Below are 18,750 nucleotides of genomic sequence, written 5' to 3' on the forward strand. Positions count from 1 at the left end.
GCTCGGTTGTGTAGCGTCAACGTTAAGTGAATGGGCGACGTTATTTAACTGATCAGTCATAGAATGAATGGAAACCTAGTATAGGCCTCTAACCGGTTGGGGATAAACGTATAGCAATTTATAGACTGTATACGTAATGCACTGTGTATAACGCGCTAGCAGAGTTAAGTCCACAAGGCCTGATGGAACCAGGAGTGTTACCAGCAGTAATTTAGTGGAAGAGGTTTGCGTTGTAATAGCGGTCCTTCGTTGTCTAGGCTAGATAACAAGATTAAAAAATTTGGAACTTGTGAGGACAGAGCCACGCGCCGTAGTTGCCAAGAACTGACTAAGTGATTAAGTGCAGGGATGAATAGCCCTAAAATAAGAAGGGATAAGATAAGAAATCATATAATCATCATCATATAACTCGCCTTGCACGTGAGGATAGTGCCACGGCCGTCTGCCAAGACCCGAAAATAATAAATTACTGGATACATTTTTACAATAAATATAGATCAGTTGAAAACGTTGCGAATTTGTATATAATTGAATATTGTATGGTTTTGTTTGGAAAAGACCACAACAGGTGAAGTTTTTGTTTTGTAGCCTAAACTCGTGAGGACAAAGGAGCACATGGCCTAAACAGGGCCTACAAGGCTTTGTTCTTTGAAACAAAGGGCTGTGATCGGAACCACCATTGGTTGGGGTTGGGGAACGCGGAGCACATGTTTTTGGAACATTACAAGATGGCGGGCGGAGATAAATAGAGAAAACGGTTAAAAGATGGCTGAAAAAGAAATTCTCAGCACGGTCTACAGAGGGGATAACAATGACTTGTCATCCACCACTACTGGGGGTGGAGAACATGTGCTTTGGAGATTTCCAAAATGGCAGCCGGCAACAGTTAAAACAGTTTTTGTATTTCCCACCTCCACTCTGTATTTCCATTAAACAGTCTCCATTTCCAAATGATTCTAACATTTTTTTTCTTCCTCCATCCTTAGGACCATGTGATTTTTGTTTGCATTACAAACGGTCTATTGACTTTTTCTAGGCTCTATGTGATTCTTTATGTTTTAACATGTATATAATTGTTCTCTGCTTACATTAACTCAATTTTCCCATTTATTGTTTAAACATTTTTACAAATTACTGAGTTTAAGAGAGACTCTAATCAGAGTCTGCAACACATCACACATAGGCACACAGCAGCAGCACACCTGAAGATGCACATTAGCATGCACATTAGCACACACACCCATGGGACTTGGGCAAGAGACAAAGGACAGGACGCTGTCTGTGGAGCCGGTCTGGTAAGACAAAAGGGAGTTGTAGGTTATTAAAAACTCAATCCTCCTCCTTTGTAATTATGTAATCAATAAAGAAATGAGAACGATGTAATGTCAATGTATAACTGTAATTCTGAGACCAATTAATTGAGTCAATAATCTAAAATATCATTGTATTAAATGTAATGTGCATACAGGAAAATGTAATAAAACCATTTACATTGACAGAGACACTAAAAAACCCAGGTTACACTGAACGCGACATTCAGTGTAATACCACATTGCACCACTTCAAATAACTAGTCAACATTGAACGCATCAGAAGACGTCATGTGCCCAGAGGCGTGGACACTGTCCACCGCACCAACTTTAACCCAATCATCATAGAAGAATTCTGTAAACCAATAGAATAGTTTTCACACCTTTCCGATTGTCTATATATGTACGTGTTTGTCCCTTCGTTCGGGGTTCGTGAGTGAAACCGGTAGACAGTTAACTACGTTGTAGTCAAAGGACTCTCTGTGGCCTGTGGACTGGGGAAGCTTGCGAATCCTCGATCGAGGTGTTAACTTTTAACGCTTATTCTTTTATTAAACTCTTTCGATCTAACTTTTTCGATCTGCGGTATCCTTTGTTCGTCCGGAGTTTTCTTCATTTTTGAACACAACAATTTGGTAAATTGTATTGTATGCAGGAACAAGGCCAGAGTCATGGCGACATGGTCAGCATTTAATTAGATTGGAAAAACGACCCAGATTGCAAAATTAATGGTAAATTTACAATACATAACGGTCGGTGAATAACGTTGCGAATTTGTATATAATTTATGTGTTTGTTCTGAAAAGACCGAAACCGGTTACCTTTTTTGGTTTGTGGCCTAATATAGAGAACAAAGGAGCACATGGTCTAAACCGTGACCGAAACCACCATCGTTTGGGGGTGGGGAACGCGGAGCACATGTTTCTTGGAACATTACAAGATGGAGGCCGGAAATGAATAGTGAATGTAATTACAAAATGGCGGATTGAGAACCAATTAACATACTTTTACAAATTTTAAATACTGATATCTAGTGGATGAACGAAGCGGTAAGAGTTCACCAACCACCCATACTGACATTTAAGCATTGAGAACAGTGCTATTTACGTTAAAGTTTGACATAGTGGCCTATTGTTTTGATTAACCATTAGACTTATTGAGCATTATTCCTGACACATATTCAACGGTTTGGAAAATAATTGATATTAATTATGACAAACTTATGCCGCAATGTGATTATTGTTCCCCGCCAGCATTGTTGCTGACAGTGGTGCCTTTTTGATTTTTTTCTCACCATCCCACTTCCGAAACTGGAATTTCTGTCTGCACGATATCTCTTTTACTGCATGTTAAACCGTCGGCATTCTCTCTAACATATCTTTCTCATTTTCGTACATTTCTATAATCACCATAACCATTTTTCCCATTGTCCATACATTTCTGTAATCTAACCTGTTTTTCCCATTTTCGTACATTTCTATAATCACCATAACCATTTTTCCCCATTGTTCGTACATTTCTATAACATAATCATTTTTTCACATTTTCGCACATTTCTATAATCACCATAACCATTTTTCCCATTGTCCGTACATTTCTGTAATCTAACCTGTTTTTCCCATTTTCGTACATTTCTATAATCACCATAACCATTTTTCCCCATTGTTCGTACATTTCTATAACATAATCATTTTTTCACATTTTCGCACATTTCTATAATCACCATAACCATTTTTCCCATTTCCGCATATTTCCATAATCTAACGAGTTTTTTTCCCATTTCCATACATTTTTACGAGCACCCTAACCAATCTTAGTATCTTTCACATTCAACGGTTGGTATTGTTTACAACAACATTTAGTCAGACCTGAAGATGACTACTACAAAAAAAACCTATACATGGCTTGACGTGCTGTGCAGGAAAATTGGGGATGTCACCGCACCTCAGGACAGACACAAGACGGAGAGGAGAATAAAGAGCGCATTTTGGAATGGAGAACCGACGGACTGTTGGACCAATCAAATATGACACTCCCCACCAAAGAACAGAGGCAGAGTCTGCTGACAATCCTTCACCAAAGACTGGTGATGGCCGAAGTAAACAATATGAAAAGAGCATGGTTTAGATCCAAATCCACAATAGTAGATGGGATGGACAAAATGAAAATTGCCTACATGTCTCCTGTTTCCATTGATGCTGATTCTCCCACGCTACCCCTTATGCCTGAAACCACGAGAGTACACCAACAGAGATGCCAGACAAAAAGACAATGACAGGAGCGAGCCCGCTCTATCCTTCCCTTATCCCTCTCTCATGCCCCCCCATATGCAGCAGGACGTCCTTTTGAACCCCAGCTACAAGCACCCATACTGGAGGTCAAAGGAGGGACACTGGACGTAAGCTCAACATTAACTGACCATGCCGTGAGCATTCTCACAACACAAATAGAGAACCTCACCGACACAGTGAAAAGACACCTGACCGCTGGGGAAGAGCTGACGGAAAACAGCATGCGCGGTCAGACGAACAGCCATGAAGCCAGCATGCAACAAAGCCCAAATCCATTCCTCAATTCAGCAGGACCTGAAAGTCACACCACAACCCCAGCAGCAGCGGAATATGACCCAGCATGGCACCAGAGAGGAGAGTCCTCCGTCGACCCTCTCAACTTGAGCGGCTCCAACGGAAATTACGCGAACGGTGACTGGACGACCCCAATCCCGCCAGAACAAAGCACCCACTTACTACTGGTCTACCCAACCACACTACAAGGCCAGAATCTCTCCAGGGAGACCAGAACTCTCCAAGGTCTTATACGGAGGGCGCCCAGCGACCATTTGACCTCCCATTCCGGGGGACAGTCCAGTTCCCGGAACACCTCGCACTGATAGGAGACCACACCGCCCCAGCCCAACATAACCACAACCTCAGGTCCAGAAGTCATATAAGTCATCAGCTCCCGGTACATGCCCATCCCGACTTCCAAGCCCCCCTTCTGTCACTACCCAATGGACAACAACAATATCAACCCTTCAGCATGAGAGACACCCAGATGATAGTAGAGAAACTGCCATCAATTGAAGATGGAGGGAAACCATGGCTGAGAGCGCTAAACACACTGACAGCAGGACACACGCTGGCTCTCAGAGATATGAGATCCCTCCTCACCCAGTGCTCTAGCTTGGTGAAGAGTATCGCAGTACAACAACACGCCAAGGTGCACACTCTTCCCGACCACGAGCCTCTCACACGCGTTGCAGGACAATTGAACAACGCTATTAGGATAAAATGGCCCCACACTCCCAACCTCCACAGTGGAATCAAGTACCAGACAGGAGAGGAACCACACATCTACCTCAAGAGAACTGCAGACGCTTGGGAAACTGCAACAGGATACCGCCATGACACCGATAAAACGACCAAAGCCATGTGGAAAACTGCAGTCATAAAAGGGCTCCCCACAGCTGTTGAGACCAAACTCAAAGAAACAGTCGGTCTGGCAAACCGGTCTGATAATGTCTGGAAAGATCATGTCATCCACCAAACCAAGATATACATGGAGAAACAGGAACAAGAAAAAGAAGGTAAAACCGCCATGGAGCTCCGGCTGCTCAAAATGCAGTTGACAGAGAAAGACACTGCAGCAGCCCAAACGAAACCCAAAAAACAAATGCCCGCCATAACCGACCTTGCTGTCCAAATTCAAGACGCTGTGAAACAAGCATTAACACAAAATGAATCCAAAACACTGGCCCAACAACCCACTCAACAGTGGACCCAAAGAGCTCCCTACTGGTTTCCAACCACGTACAAATTACTGCAACTACTGTGGAAAAGACGAGCACTGGGCACGACACTGTTTCCAAGCCACAAACGCACAGCAGTATGGAGGACAGTTCATGGGAAGAGGAAGAGGAGGACCAAATAGCCCCATGCCCATCAACTGCCAACCAGAGAATGGGAGCAGTATGAAGACTGTTGACGATGCCCAGAGGACCCTGACGCAGGGGTGACAGTCTCACTAGGCAGGGAACCCATCATCACCTGTGTCATCGAAGGAGAGAAGAAAGACTTGATGGTGGATACCGGTGCATCTGCATCCTGCATTGCAAGACTTCATTACCAAACACCCCCACTCTCCCAAGAATCATTAATGGTGGTTGGGTACTCGGGAATGCCACAAAAACAATATTACACGAAAGCTTTACAGATTCAAGTCGGCAACACGACAATTAAACACTCTTTCCTACACGCCCCCACAACGCCCATTGATTTAGCAGGAAGAGTTTTATTAAGAAAATTAGGAATCACAATATATTGCACACCAGATGGACTCTATATGACAGCCCCAGGAGGTCTCGCACTAGAACCTCGGACCAACGGCCAGAGAATAATGTTGATGGCCCCTGACACAGCACCACATGCTGCTCCATCCACAAGAGTCTATTGGACGACACTAAATCCAGAGACACCTGAAGATCCAGGCATCATCAAGGCTTTCATGGATTGGAAGCCATGGATATTAATTCAACATCCCATAGTTCCCACCAGAAGACCCCTATCACTGCACATACAACTATACCACAAAAGATGATGATGCCACACGGTAAACATTTATACAGACTCTGCATACGCACATGGTGCAGTTCATGTAGCAACAGCAAACACGCCAGTGAAACACAAAGAACTATTAGAACGACTAATTAAAGCCATATTACTGCCAACTAAAGTAGCAGTAATGAAATGCAAAGGACATCAAAAATCCCAAACATCAGTCGCAAAAGGAAATGAAGCAGCAGACCTTGCAGCAAAGAAAGCTGGAGGTTATACCAGACAAATGATAACCATCACAACACCACAACTGCCAACACTGGGAATTGAAGACATCAAACTAATGCAGAAAGAAGCAGCGGTGTATGAACAGAACCAGTGGTCCCAAAAGGGAGCAACACAGAAAGAAGGACTGTGGAGATCACATGATGGAAGACTTGTGGCACCAGCAAAACTGTACCAAGGTATCATCAAACAGGCTCATGGCCCTTCGCATGTCAACTCCAAAAGAACCAAAGAAGTTTCCAGAATATGGTGGCATCCATATATGAAAGAATTGGTCAACCTATACCACCAAGAATGCCCAACTTGCAATAGTTTCAACCTGAAAAAAACATACAAATGTCCACAAGGAGCATTCCCAGTTCCAGATGCCCCCTTCAAAGAAATCTGCATCGATTACACAGACATGGGAGCAGAAAACCGAGTGAAGGGGTACAGATTCCTACTGGTAATGATAGACCGGTATACCAGGTGGGTTGAAGCCATCCCCTGTAAAAAAGAAGATGCCAAAAGGGTAATCAAATGGCTGAAGAATGAGCTCCTACCAAGATATGGAGTTCCCAGAAGAATCAGTTCTGACAATGGCACACATTTTGCAAACAAACACTTACACAAGGTTGAAAAGTATTTGGGCATCACACACACACATGGAGCAGTCTATCACCCACAGTCGCAGGGGATAGTCGAGAGAGCTAATTGGACCATTAAGTCCAAAATAGCTAAGATTTGTCACGCCACTAAGCTTACCTGGTTGGATGCTTTACCTCTTGCATTAATGTCTATGCGGTCCTCACAGGGAGGGAAAACTTTCCTTTCTCCTCATGAATTGATGACAGGGAGAGCCATGCCGGGTCCAGACAGAGAGTTGGGAGACAGTCCTATGATAGACATATTTCAAGTTGAAGAGTCTGAATATTATGGAAAGTTATGTGACCAGCTTGGAGTTTTGTCTACACAGATTCAAAGAGCCAACCAGACACCAACTGATGAGAACGTGTCATCAGCGGAACCAGGTGATTGGGTAAGGTTGAAAGTTCACAAAAGAAAGTGGACTGAACCGTGGTGGATTGGACCGTTTGAAGTCATTGCAAGGACTTCACACGCACTCCAAGTAAGAGGTCACACCAAAACTAAGTGGCATCATCTAACCCATTGTCAAGCAGCAGAACCACCAACTAGATCACTTACACGGCAAGATTTGATAAATTCAAAGGAATGAGTTTGACAGGGATGGAGAATCTCGGAGGGAGAAGAATCAGAAAGAGGTGTGGTCTCACTGCATCTAAATTCTGGTTAGGGATGGTCTTCTTTACTGGTGTCATACTCTTTCCACTTCTATGGTGGGGAGGACCAATAAAAGCAAGAGGAAAAACCGCCCTGACCAAACCAGAACCACAACTGAATTCCACCGTACATAATGGTAAAGATTGTACCCAGGGACAGAATTTTGCAGAAGTTCATCACCGAACCAAACGATCTAACAGGGAAAGAAACACATTCACCACAAAACCTCAGATCCATCCAGCAACTAGACATGACTGGAATCTATAAGCTGGGGGTGGATAAAGAAGGACCTGATCCCTGGTGGGATATTGTTCTGACTGTATCTAACCCAGAAACCCCATCTTCCACAGTAATGCCTGAATCCGAAACTGCGACAGCTCCACCAAAGGAGACATCTCCTATCCCTCAACCATTAATAAAGTATTTGAATATCTCCTCCACAAGACTGACCATAGCAACTGAAACCGGGTACACTGGCTTAATTGGTTATTGTACACCGCGAAAGACCTTAATCGACCTCAATTGGCCACTGTGCCCTTCACCCTGAACCCCAATAATGATCCAGATGGTTTTTTATGCATGTTGTCTTTCTTCCAGGGGCAGACAAGCAGCAACTGTACTTCCTTAAACTTACTTTTCCCAGCAGTGCAACCAGTTAATCCTCCGACGTTCATGTATTATCCAGGCAACTATACTTGTTTACATAGCAGTCAAGGATCAGAAGAAGTTGGAATCTTGACAGACTGTTCCACCATTTTTAACATTACAGCGGGAGAGCGGAATGTGACGACCAGCAGAGTTTTTGAACAAAACTGGTATTGTGGTGGTATTGTGGGGACAGAATCCTTAGAGTCTACCTCCCTAAGAGTTGGACAGGTACCTGTGCTATGGTCCGTCTAATCATGCCCATGTCTATGATTCTACTACACAAACAAACTCACAACATTCTAAAAATAAGAACCTCCCGCAACCAAGCACTAGACAGAAACCGCAGAGAAATGCTTGCAACTTCATTCGACAAGAACATCTACATTGACACCATAGGTGTTCCGAGAGGGGTCCCCGACCAATACAAAGCCTGTAACCAAATAGCTGCAGGATTTGAATCTATATTCCTGTGGCCCACTATTAACAAGAATGTAGATTGGATTAATTACATCTATTACAACCAGCAAAGATTTGTCGATTACACTAGAGATGCAATCGAAGGACTGTTAGAGCAATTGGATAAAACCTCACTAATGGCATGGCAAAATAGAATGGCTCTGGACATGCTGCTGGCTGAGAAGGGCGGAGTGTGTAAGATGTTTGGATCTATGTGCTGTACTTTTATTCCCAATAACACTGCCCCCGACGGATCTGTGACTAGAGCATTGGCAGGACTGAGTTCCCTTAGTGAAGAACTAACCGAGAACAGTGGCATTGACAACTCATTCACAGGTTTTCTGGACTCGTGGTTTGGTAAATACAAGCAATTGTTCATATCTGCACTCACCGCAATCATCATCATGGCCAGCATTCTCATCCTATTTGGATGCTGTTGTATCCCCTGTATCAGAACCCTCATGACTAGACTCATACCCACCGCACAGGAAAACCAATCCCGGATGATGCCGGTGGTAAGTATGGATCTCAGTGATACAGATGACTCTTTTGACAAGACTGACATTGATCCGACTGTCACTCCCCTACCTATGTATTTTGTTCATTACGTGTGAATTGTTTACACCAAGATTGGTGTAAAGGGATGGATTGTAGGTTATTAAAAATCAATCCTCCTCCTTTGGATTATGTAATCAATAAAGAAATGAGAACGATGTAATGTCAATGTATAACTGTAATTCTGAGACCAATCAATTGAGTCAATAAGCTAAAATATCATTGTATTAAATGTAATGTGCATACAGGAAAATGTAATAAAACCATTTACATTGACTGAGACACTAAAAAACCCAGGTTACACTGAACGCGACATCCAGTGTAATACCACATTGCACCACTTCAAATAACTAGTCAACATTGAACGCATCAGAAGACGTCATGTGCCCAGAGGCGTGGACACTGCCTAGCGCACCAACTTTAACCCAATCATCATAGAAGAACTCTGTGAACCAATAGAATAGTTTTCAAACCTTTCCGATTGTCTATATATGTACGTGTTTGTCCCTTCGTTCGGGGTTCGTGAGTGAAACCGGTAGACAGTTAACTACGTTGTAGTCAAAGGACTCTCTGTGGCCTGTGGACTGGGGAAGCTTGCGAATCCTCGATCGAGGTGTTAACTTTTTAGCGCAACGCTTATTCTTTTATTAAACTCTTTCGATCTAACTTTTTCGATCTGCGGTATCCTTTGTACGTCCGGAGTTTTCTTCATTTTTGAACACAACAGAGTCGTTCCGAGAGAGGTGCGACCCATAGGGACGTAGAAACAGTCCAGTGGGTGAATATATGTAAATAGTTAGCACAGAGGGAGACGTTTAAATGAGTGGGAAATAATGTGATTTGAGCCAAATCTGTAGACCTTGTTGTAAATAATTTTCTCTTAAACCTAGTGATAGGCTGCAAGTTGTTGAGTGTGGATATGAGATGTACAGTGCATGGTACATCTCATACAGCATCTTAATGACGGAAGCAAATTTTAGATCATAGGATAACATTAGTAATAGCAGTACAGAATGGAAAACTTTGTTACAGACCATCATCCTGTAATGATTTTATCAACAAATCATACAAACATGTAACTACACATGATATATATTGATAATCTATCATTTTCATTAGGAATAAATGAATGTTCTAGGTCACTAACAAACCATGAGTTGAGTTTTGAGTTCACAGGTAGAGAACGCAGGTAACAATAAGTGTTGCTGAAACCCCCGAAAGCTGCTGCAGCCCTGAAGACTGAGAATGCAAATGCAAGTCCAATTGTGATGGAAAGTCACAAAGACAATGGTAAATTGACTGTAATGGTGGGGGCCCTCAGTGGGCCAACAGATGGTTGATCTTGATGGGCAAATGTAAGTTAAGTAGGACAAGGGAAGTTGAAAACTGATGAAAGACACACATAAGGTGTTTGACGGTACAGTAAATGGTAAGCGTAAGTGTAAAGATGGGAAAGACGGTTAGAAGGTTAAACAGTTGTTCAAGGTTTTTGTGACAGATCATCACATCACACATCACATCACATCACATCCTGGAGCCCAGAGAGGCTGCAAGGAGAACAGGAGGGAGCAGCGAACGGATTGGTTAGATGCAGAGGTCAAAGGGTGCAGACAGCTGACCAACAGGAGGGACTTAGCAGGTCTCCCAATACAACAACAAACGGGATAAAGGTAACTATTTTTTACAGGGGTTCTGTTGAGAGTAACATGGTCTTAGAGTCCCGGATCCGAATTTGAAAACCACACACACTGTTTGAATGCAAATATTCTGTGTATCATGCTTTAATCATTTTTCTATATCACTGCATAGGGACTGTTGTTTTCTTAATTTCTATTTTTCAATTTAAAGGAAGAGCTCGCCAGCCAGCGTCGAACTTTGAGACAATGCAAAGACGTCTGAAGCTGACCTGATTCTGATTCTAACACATTTATTTTGAGACATGTCTTAAAATAAACAAGAGGGATGTAGATATAGAAATATTTTTCCAAATTGAACGATGGGAAAACAAAATAAATTACTAAAAGAAAGATTTAGATACCAGAGGAAATGTATTGTGAACAGCTCACAAGAGTTGAATCTCACAATTTGACTTCTATTTCTGGAATGAATTTGAAATATTGTTCTTCTCATTCAGTCAGCAGGACTGATAGTAAAGTAAATGGTACAGTTAAAGCTAAAATTAAGAAAATAATGTCTAGAACGGAAAGAATTAAGGACTACATAAGGAATGTTTTAAATTTGCACAAAATACAAAGACCAGGAGGAACACCTGGGAAGAGCACCAAGACACACACACACACACACACACGCACGCACACACGCACACATACACACACACACACGCACACACACACACACACACACACACACACACACACAGACACACACGTAAGCACCCCATTGTGCTTCTCTATTCAACAGCTGACCAGGGAATCCTGATCTTCCAACACCTCGGATTAGTCTGGTCACAGGAACTGCGACATTCACAGGATCAAGAAGAGAGTGGATCTCAATCACACGTCAATGACGACCACTACGCGTCGCCTGACCAAGCCTTTGATAACAAGAGGAAGTATACACTCATGCATAATCCCACAAACACTTTAGTTTTTGTACAAGTTACTACCACACAACTTCAAGTAATTAATTAAGAAAAGGGACAGAAACCCCTCATTTAAATCCAAGCTAAAATGATTGAGATATACAAGCAAATACACACGGTTGATATTATTGTGAGAACAAGAGATCAAGGTTCATGATTCATAATGTCCAAACATTTCCCTGATATAGAACTATACAGTAAATAAACATATTCACATTGAACATCTGGTCGGACGGTGAAAGAGATTCACCTTTCCGTTGAGTCGTACTTATTAAGATAACAGTATTGTCCCGATTAAACAAAACATAACTATAGACACAGTGAACAACAGACAGGAATGCATCACCAATAATTGATAAACTACATTAACCTAAAACCCACATCAGTAGAATAGAAGCTATGGGAATACCTGGGGGGGTGTCTAATGAGTTTCAAGTCACACACAGGATCTAGAAGACGCACCTCTACCCCTGCTGGAGCAGAGAGGGATGACACAGAAGAGGAGAGACCACCTGTCAACAACCTGAGCGGCACCAAAGGAACCGTGAGCAGTGACCAAACAACCGTCATCTCGCTGAGAGGAAGGACGTCCTCAGCCCAGAGTCTGCTTGACCACCGTGCAGGACCAGGAGGAAGCATCAGGACCGACCACAGCAGAACCAGCACCGCAGAGCCGGACCAGAAGCAAGACAAGCATCGTTCTAGGAGAACCAGAAGCAAGACTAGGACCGATTCAGAAAGGGTCCAAGCAACCTCAGTCTCCCTTTTGAGGGACAACACAGTTCCAAGACCACCTCACACTAATGGGGGACAACGACAGCCCAGCACAGACATAACCTCAGACCCACGGGTCACATCAGAGCCATCGATTTCCAGTACAGACACTTCCAAGTTTCCGAGCCCCTCTACAAACACTGCCCCATGGACAACAACAACAACCATTTAGCACAAGAGATCCTGAAATGATCGAGAAAACACCCGCACACACAAATGGAGGTGAACCACTGCTGAGAGCTCTCACTGAAGAACCAGCAGAGAACAGTGACATCGACAACCGCTTCTCAGGTTTATTGGACTCATGATTTAGTAAATACAAATTGTTTATTTCTGTGATAACAGTCTCCATTATGGCCAGCATTCTATTCCTAGGTGGATGCTGTTGCATCCTCTGCATCAGGACTCTTATCATTAGGCAAGGCAAGGCAATTTTATTTGTATAGCACTTTTCATACACAAGGCAGACTCAATGTGCTTCACATTATAACATTTCATACAATAAAGTGAAATAAAATGCAGGAATTAAAAGACAATTAAATACAGCAAATACAATTGTAAATTAAAATCTTATTTAAATTGTTTAATTAAAGGCAGAGGTTAAAAGTGCAATGTGGGTAAAATTTAGCAGAAGGCGAAGCTGAACATAAAAGTTTTCAGTCTTGTTTTAAACGTGGTCAGAGTTGGGGCAAGTCTTAAATCTTCAGGAAGTTTATTCCAGCTGTTTGTTGCCTAGTAACTAAATGATGCTTTCCCATGATTTGTATTTACTCTGGGAATCACTAACAGATTGGTGTCAGAGATTTTAGTGATCTTGAAGGCTTATGTAGTCGAAGCATATCAGTGATATACTTTGGCCCTAAACCATGTAGTGATTTATATGTGAGCAGTAGGATTTTGAAATTAATTCTCTGACATACTGGGAGCCAATGTAAGGATTAAGAATTGGTGTAATGTGCTCACATTTTTTGGTCTTTGTTAGAACTCTAGCAGCAGCGTTCTGAACAAGCTGGAGCTGCCTGACAGTTTTTTTTTTGGAAGACCTGCAAGGAGACCATTACAATAGTCTAGCCTACTAGTTATAAAGGCATGTACAAGTGTTTCTAAGTCTTGAGCTGACATGAGCCCTCTAAGTCGTGCTACATTTTTGAGGTGGTAGTAGGCCGATTTTGTTACTGATTTGATGTGACTCTCCAAGTGTAAATCTGAATCCATAATAACCCCCACATTTCTGGCTTTATTTGATGTTTTCAGGGACAGAGAGTGAAGGTGTTGGGTTACTTTAAACCTTTCTTTTATAGCACCAAATACAATGATCTCAGTTTTGTCTTCATTTTAGTTGTAGGAAATTTTGACACATCCAGTCTTTGATTTGCTCAATGCACTGGCACAGAAGATCTATGGGGCGATAGTCGTTTGGTGATAGCGCTACATAGATTTGGGTGTCATCAGCGTAGCAATGGTGGTCAATTTTATTTCTTTGCATGATTTGTCCTAGTGGGAGCATGTAGATGTTGAATAACGTCGGCCCTAAGATCGAACCTTGGGGGACTCCACACGTTACGTCGGTTATTTCTGATACGAAGTCACAATGGAAACAAAATAGTTCCTGTCTTGTAGATATGACCTGAACCAGCTTAAGACTGTGCCTGAGAGCCCCACCCAGTTTTCCAACCTGTCCAAAAGTAATGAGTGGTCGACAGTATCAAATGCAGCACTGAGGTCTAATAGCATTAATATTGAAGTTTTGCCAGAGTCTGTGTTAAGACGGATGTCATTTACAACTTTAATAAGGGCCGTCTCGGTGCTATGAAGAGGTCGAAATCCTGACTGGAAATTGTCGTGGCAGCCAGTTGAAGCCAGGAAGTGATTAAGTTGTTGTAGGACAACTTTCTCAATTATTTTACTTATGAAAGGTAGATTTGAAATTGGTCTGTAGTTGTTGATAATAGAGCCATCTAGGCTCCGCTTTTTTAGGAGAGGTTTAATAACTGCAGTTTTGAAAGCTTTTGGGAAATGGCCTGTCTGAATAGAGTTATTAACTATTTGTAATACGTCTGTTGCTAGGCAGTCAAAAACATTCTTAAAGAAGTTGGTAGGTAGAGCATCAAGACAGCAGGTGGATGGTTTTAAATTTGTCACCGTCTCCACTAGAGTTTGAGAGTCTATGGCATTAAAGCTTGTCATCATTGCTGTGTTACTTTTCCTAAATAGGGTGGTGATCCAACATTTTTGTTTGAGATATTAATGGCGCGTCTGATGCCTTCAATTTTATCAGTATAAAAGAACGCAAACTCGTTGCATTTCTGTGTGGAATGGAGTTCAGGTGGTATTTGTGTTGGGGGGTTGGTCAGTCTGTCAACAGTTTCAAATAGGGTTTTTGCCTTATTAGTGTTGTTGTTAATGATGTTGGAGAAGAATGTTTCCCTAGCACTTTTTAAGTCTAAATTGTAGGCCCGGAGGCGCTCTTTATAGATGTCATGGTGGATATGAAGTTTTGTATTCCGCCAGATTCGTTCAGCCTTCCTGCACTCTCTTCTCTGGGCTGTTACAACAGCAGCTTTTCTCCAGGGTGCCTTTTGCTTACTAGAACTGGTTTTAACCGTAACAGGTGCAATGTCATCTATAACATTCAAAATTTTGGAATTAAAGTTGTTTACAAGATTATCAGCATGACATGGGATTAGAGGTGGTAACGAGGAGATGACATTTTTAAAGAGTACATTAGTATGTTCATTGATGTACCGTTTTTTGACAGTATTCGAATCTGATTGTGTGTCAGGAATGAAAGAAATATTAAAGAAAACACAGAAGTGGTCAGACAATGAGGGATCAGTCACAAAAACATCCGAAACAATGAGACCTTTTGTGATAATCAGGTCCAGGGTGTGTCCCTTACAATGAGTAGCCTCTTTCACATGTTGAGACAGTTCAAATGTGTCTAAAATAGTCAAAAGTTCTTTTGCACCCTTGTCATTCAAATCGTCAGTATGAAAATTAAAGTCACCAGTTATAACTAGACAGTAAAAGTCGGTAGAAATGCTAGACAATAATTCAGTAAAATCCTCAAAAAAATGTGCAGAATATTTAGGTGGCCTGTAAATAATTAACAGGAGAACTCTGGGAGAACCTTTCAATACAACACAAAGATATTCGAATGATAAAAAATCACTGAGTGACATTTGTTTCCCCTGAAATATATTTTTAAATATAGCAGCAACCCCAAGTTATAGTTGGAGGGTGCTGCCTCAATCAGAATGCTTGCACTGTTATTTTGTTCTAGCCATGTTTCAGTTAAAAACATAAAATCAAGTTTAGAAGTGGTAATAAAATCATTGACTAAAAACGATTTGTTATTAAGATACCTAACATTAAGCAGAGCCATCCTGATGGTGTTATTCACAGGCTTTGGGGTTGACTTTGAGCTGGAGAGAATAGGAATGAGATTTGTTAGATTAGCAGTGTGTCTAAGTTTCGCAATGTTCACTCTCTTGGTGGTCACAACGGGAATGCAGAAGGTGCCATGTTTTGACGTAGGCGACCTTGGGTCCAGCTGATAATGCGGTCTACTGCTGAACCATTTTCTATCTCAGTAATATTCAGGGCTGCTGTCAGGAGGAGGAGGGGGTGGGCCTAAGGGGGGGGAGTGAGCAGCGTCACAGCTGGGATGAATTTGTAGAGGTGGAGCACGTCTTCTTAGAGGTGGGGGGGGCAGATCGGCGTAAGATGGCGTCACCGCTGAGATGAGCTGGTGCAGGTGGACGCTGGGGGGGAGGGCGCTGAGGTCGATCTAAGGGAGTAAAAAAAGGAGTAGGGCGGGGGGTAAGTGGGGGTAACTCTTGGAACTCCAAGGGGGAGGAGAGGGGAGAAAGGTTTACTGAAGGGAGGGAGAAAGAGGGAGACGTGGACCTGGATGGGGGCTCTGGGGGGGTGGGAGAGGGATCCTCACACGTAATGGAAGGAGGGTTAGAGGGGGATGGCAATGGTGGTCCTCCTTCGACGTTTCTGATAAGCTGTGTTTTCTCTTCCTTTCTTGTGGGCTCCTCTTCTTGTCTCGTGTCCTTGGCAGTGGGGACAGATGGATGACGCATGATGTAAAACATGTTGGTAATGAAAAGCTTTGCTCCCATCTTATTTAGGCAAAGTCCATTTGTCTTAAAAAGATGCCTGCGGTCCCAGAAAAAGCTAAAATTGTTGATAGAATGCATTGAACGAACTGCACATGCAGTTAAGAGCCATTTGTTGAGCCAAAACAGTCTACTGAATCTCTCAGCTCCTCTCCCGGTCGGGGGCAGAGGACCACTGATAAACACCTCAGCATTCAGAGCTGACTGTTTCTAGGAGATTATCGAAGTGCTCTTTCAACTTTTCTGATTGTTGTTTTTCAATGTCATTAGAGCCGATGTGCAGAATTAAATTTTTCACAGTTGGGTGTTCAGCCACAATTTCCAAAATTCTTTCTTCCAAGTGTGGTGGAATATTTTGCACAGACAATCGTTAAGTAAGAAACAAAGGCTCTGAGTCAAGTATGTCTTTTCTCCGTTTATTTCCTTGCAAGGGAAAAAGGGTCACAACAGCTACGTGGTCAGTAGACTGTCAAGAACCTCCTTTTTCTTCCCAACACATCGAGGCAGTTCTTATACCTAAGTTTAGATATTGGTGGCGTCAACAGAAACCTTTGACCATCTTGTTGAGTATCTACAGCCAGGGTACTGGGAACATCTTATCCATGTAAGACACGTCAGCTCTTTGACCGTGTCCTTGCTCTCCCAACATGCTAAAACAAAGGTGGTCATAGACATAACAAACACTTTGTTCAATCTCTACAGCTATGACGCTGGAAACATCTAATCCAAGTGGGGACATCAGTTCTTATGTCAGGGCCTTTGTGACCTAAGCACTTGCAACTAATAAACTGGTTATACAAATGAAGCATTTAAAAGGGTCACATATCATCAGACACCATATCCTTCGGGAAGCAGAGTACTTTGGTGTCGTTACTACTTTTCATATCTTTTACAGAAAAATCACCCACAATCAGATTTTCAGGCCCTGTCGTTAGCTTTCTCAGTGGCTTTAAGTTAGCAGGTCTTACCCTGCTGCGTGGTAGTGGAGGGTTATCCAGAAATTTAGAGGGGGATCCATGGTCCTGCAACAGTGGAGCAAACCTGTTTTGTAGTTTTACACCTGTTTGTTGGGGAGGTTTCTTGGTAGTTCCCCTCTTCTCAGTTGTCCGCTGCTTTGTTCTACGAAGCACGGGGGTTGAGGAGGCGTTATGCCTGGATGGTAACGCAGGCCAGTCGGCCAGATCACAGATATCGGGCCGCTGGTTCCTGCCAGTTATCCGTTCTCCCTTGTCTGGTCTTCTCTTTGGCTTTGCACCAAGTGTGGTCCAGGGAGGATTGTCGCTGGTAGATTTATTATCCTGTACAGAGTCCTCCAGTTTCTTCATAGTTCCATCATTGCTAGTTAGCTGGGTTCTAGCATGCTCTTGTCCACTGTTTTGAGTCATTGCTAGAGTGGTGTTGTTCCCACATGGTCCATTTACTTCTACATTTACCTCTAACCGATTAACTTTTGTTTCCAGCAGTCAAATCTTCTATACGAGTTTGTGGTAATCTTCCGTAGAGAAGGGAGGCATCTTCTGCTAATTACCTTTAGCACTGTAGCACAGGCTCAGGATTATCTTGTTTGGTAGGCCTCCTCGCGTAGCGTTGAGGAAGTCGTAAAAATATTGAAAAATGCCTGTTTTATCTAAAAGAAAATATAATCCCACTGGTTTTGTAAGTATCCAGGAGCTCCTGCTCTTTGTTTCGTTAAGCGATTGCCGTTGCCAGAGGTGAAAGTGGACAAAATGAGCGGAGCTGCTCCTCGGTGCGACTGGTCTCGGTGCGAGAGAGAGTCAACCATCATTAGAGTCATCAGAGAAGACCAGCCCCATGATGCCATAAGGTTTATTAAATTAATGTGTCCTGTGTCAATTTATACTGTACATATGACATCTGTGATGAAATGTTAAATCCTGGGAGAAGATGTTTCAATCTCTCCGACAGATTTCTTCCTCGTTTTATTCCCAAAAAAGGGTTTTTCAAGGGAGTTTTTGTTGTGTGCCAGGTACAAGTTAACAAGGTGTGTCCAGATGCACATCTTATGATTAGAATGTGTAAGATCAAGCTTATCATATTGGATCGAACGTTATACTAAACAAATTATAGACAACACATCTGACAAAACTGAGGAATTTGATGAACCGATCCCTCTGATTAGTTTTTTACACCAGAATTGG

General features: G+C 42.5%; 1 protein-coding gene across 7 annotated transcripts in view; it reads right to left on the reverse strand.

Moving 5' to 3' along the window:
* The window catches only part of LOC120812429 (sorting nexin-1-like), a 44,923-nt gene that overhangs the window by 11,556 nt on the left and 14,617 nt on the right, over positions 1-18,750 (reverse strand). The window lies entirely within an intron of this gene.

Source organism: Gasterosteus aculeatus, chromosome Y (assembly GCF_964276395.1).
Source record: "Gasterosteus aculeatus chromosome Y, fGasAcu3.hap1.1, whole genome shotgun sequence".
Classification (NCBI taxonomy): Eukaryota; Metazoa; Chordata; class Actinopteri; order Perciformes; family Gasterosteidae; genus Gasterosteus; species Gasterosteus aculeatus.